General features: G+C 36.0%; 1 pseudogene; it reads right to left on the bottom strand.

Moving 5' to 3' along the window:
- Positions 1-2047: 2047 nt before the first annotated feature.
- On the bottom strand, positions 2048-2863 carry LOC131833176 (small ribosomal subunit protein eS6-like; annotated as a pseudogene).
- Between the last annotated feature and the right edge of the window lie 960 nt (positions 2864-3823).

Below are 3823 nucleotides of genomic sequence, written 5' to 3'. Positions count from 1 at the left end.
TTCTCCTTGCTGCCAATGCATGAATTCTCTGTAGCCTCTTTTTCACTGAGTTTGTTTCAGTTTTATGAATAAGGTGTGTTTCCTTACTAACTTCTCCTGCCTCTATGTGAATGCTAGCCATGTCTCCTGTCTTCATGTGGATTTTTAATTCAAACTCTTCAGTTACAATGATTGACACTATTCCTGCTTTCATTCTATCCTTGAAAATGCTATTAACATAAATTCATCAATTTACTTTTCTGTACTTTAGTTAATTAAAAAAAAAAATTTAGGGATGCTTGGGTTGCTCACTCAGTTATGCACCTGACTTTTGATTTCAGCCTAGGTCATGATTTCAGGACCAGAAACTTTAGCCCCATGTCAGTCTCCATGTTCAGCACAGAGTCTGCTTGAGATTCTCTCCCTCTGTCCTTCCCCCAACTGGAGTATTCTCTCTCTTTCTCAAATAAATAAATAAAATATTTTTAAAAAGTAAAACAAAAAAGATAAAATAAAAATCTTTGTTTAGCATATTTGAATTTCCCTCAACCTGCTAAGAACTTGCCTATTATATCTTTAAATATTTCTGGTAGTTTCAACCATCCTGTTGTGTTTTCATGCATAGCATTTCTCTAAATATTTTATCATTATTATTTTTCCAGCACGGGTACCATATTTTCTGTAATTTCTTCAATTTTGCTTTCTGTACAGTTTTCTCAAGCCCATCTTTGGATTATTGCTTTTGTTTTCAGTAATGTCTATTTAGATTAGTTTCTAATTAGATTTTAAAAGTCTAATTAGATGTCATTGCCACTGAGTCTTTTCTCACATCCTCCATTTCTTACTTAATTATTTCATTTTATAAAGTCCATTGTTTGGTAAGTTTCCATTTTTGGGGTAAATTTTTTTGAAAATATGAAGATGTTATACACTGTAGTTTTCTTCTGATTTCTGGAATATATCTCCTAAAATATCTATATTTTCTAATCCATATTCATTTTCTTCTCAGTTTTATCCTTTTGGATGATCATAATTTACCTGGGTCTGTTAGTTATCTAAAACTGAATGAATGAAATCTCCTTGACAGTCTTTTTTTTTTTCTTTTCCTGGCATCTATTTTTATTGAAGATATATGTCTTCTATATTTAATTATCTTGTGGCATGAGACTGATAGGAAGCCAAAACCATGGTTAGTATGAGATTTGTGCCATTTTTCCTCAGAAATTTTTTTTTTTTTTTTTTTTTTTTTTTGAGAGAGAGAATGTGGATGTGACAGAGAGAGCAGTTTTGGTGGGTGGAGGGCGGTTAGAATGGAGAGGGAGAAAGAGAATCTTCAACAGGCTCCACACCCAACATGGAGCCTATGGCAGGGCTTGATCTCAAGACTCTGAGATCTTGACCTGAGCAGAAACCAAGAGTCCATCGCTTAACCAACTGAAATACCAGGAACCCCCTGCCTCAAAATTTTTTGCAGCTGAATCCATGGGATTGGGAATTTTCCTGTCTCTAAGAGAGGTATCCTTTTAAGTGAACCTTTAGAGTGAACTAGCAATTTTCCTAATATTTGAATTAATAGTTTTTCCTTTCATGTGCATTATTAATCCACATGTATTTTTCCCCTTGTGTTTAATTATCATCTGCTGTTATGAGGTTATCATGCTCTATGTCCTATTCTTTCTAATCAGAAACAAAGTAGAGAGAAGTTTACATCTTTATTGAACATATTCTCCAGCCTCCTTTCCCTTTCTAGTTTGTGAAGGCAAATGGCCCTCATGTCTGTTCTTTCTTGTCCTTCTTGCAATTTAACCACACTTCTAAGCTGAACCTTTCCTGGTATGAACCACTGGGCATTTCTTCCATTCACTCTCTGCATCATTATCCTGTTTTTACAAGCTAAGGAATGATGAATTGGCTCTCAATTCAATTTGGACTAAATTACATTACATGTGACATATTATACATCACTATTTAATATTATATTGGGACCTATCTTACTTGTATCAGAGATGACACTTTTTTCCAGTTTCCCTTTTGCTTATTTTGGTATACATTTTTAACGTGTACACTCTTTTTTTTTTTTTTTTTTTTTTTAATGTCTGATCTTATTTATTTGTCACTCTTAGAAAATCTCATTTTTGACTGGACTCAGACTTAGAGGTAGAAGCTCTCAGCGAGGACAGCCTCCGTCTCTTGGCAATCTGTTCCTGGCGTTTTTCTTTGGCCTCCTTCATTCTCTTGGCCAAAAGTTTAGCATATTCTGCAGCCTCTTCCTTGTTTTTCTTAGTGCGCTGTTTCTTCAGAGCAATACGCCGACGTTTGTGTTGGAGTAACAAGACGCTGTATCTTGGGCGCTTTGGTTCTAGGTTTCTTACCTTCTTTGTTTAAGGGCTTTCTCACAACATACTGGTGGACATCATCTTCTTTAGAGAGATTGAAGAGTTTGCGGATTCTGCTGGCTCTTTTGGGCCCCAGGCGTCGAGGCACAGTAGTATCAGTGAGTCCAGGAATATCCTTCTCTCCTTTCTTTACAATGACCAAGTTGAGAACACTGAGATTGGCATCCACGATGCAACCCCGAACAGATTTGCGCTTTCTCTCTCCCGTCCTCCTTGGTCTGTAGCAGGAATGCCCCTTAGCAGCAGGCGGACACGGCCATGGGTCAAGACACCCTGCTTCATGGGGAAGCCTTGTTTGTCATTGCCACCACTGATTCGGACCACATAACCCTTCCATTCTTCACCGAGGGCGTCCGCAGCAACTTCTGTGGCCATATGCTTCTCATAAAAGGTTCGAAGTTTGCGTTCATCGTCCACTTCAATGAGTTTCTGGCAGCCAGTAGCTGGGAAAGAGATGTTCAGCTTCATCCTGAAGCAGCCTAACGCCTCCAACGTGTACACTCTTTTAAGATGCACTTCTGACTCACTGAGCTAGAACAGTAGTTTATTTATACAAGAGGAAACTGAGATTTAAGGGAATCCTCTGTTAATTATATGGGACCATACATTCTTGTCACTTATATAAGTGACAAGGTCTAAGATCTAAGCGTTAAGGTCCTGAGTTGTAAAATGGGTACAATTATACATGCTTCCTTGTGTTATGAGAATTTAATGAATATGAAACCCATAAACACATTACCTGGATGTTATTTATGATTGTTCCTAATAGTAGTAATATTTAAATTTTGAGATTTTTCTATGTGAGGGTCAACTTATTAATCTTGTATTTTTGAAGAGACAGCAGAATGATCAGTCAACCATTCTCTACTACCTGACAGAGTTCAGTTATCATTGGAAAATTTTATCAAGAAGAAAATAAATGAAACTAATATCCTGAATGTCAAATAAAGAATAATCACCTCTACCAAAGGGTGTTGACATAGGTCAATCATTATAACATTTTAATCAGGCTGACAAAGTTAGAAATAAAAACTATGAAGTAAATAAGGCAAAAGAAAAATTAAAATTTTGACTCTTTAGTCCCATTGCAGCAAATCTGTAAAACAAACCCATTACTAGGTAAGACTATAATCAAAATTAAAGAAATAGGAAATGGGTAATATATATGTTTTATTAACAATGTCAAAAACAGAACACACATAGCCATTTTAGATAATATAGTAACAAAGAGTCCCTTTACTGATGGCCTTGACCTTACATCATTCATCTTTGCTGTCTGCCACAAGTAAAGACTTAGGTTAACCTCCAAGAGCAAAATATGCTGGACTATGGTTTCTCTTTAGAGCTAGATTTAATGTATCTGAAGAGAGGCATGATGGAGGTAGATGTTATTAAGCAATAATTAATAATTAATTAGGTATATATGGCTGAATATATCCTTAACTCTG

The sequence above is a fragment of the Mustela lutreola genome, chromosome 6, assembly GCF_030435805.1.
Source record: "Mustela lutreola isolate mMusLut2 chromosome 6, mMusLut2.pri, whole genome shotgun sequence".
Taxonomy (NCBI): domain Eukaryota; kingdom Metazoa; phylum Chordata; class Mammalia; order Carnivora; family Mustelidae; genus Mustela; species Mustela lutreola.
Note: the sequence above shows the minus strand (reverse complement) of the source record. Positions and strands in the feature narration are given on the sequence as shown.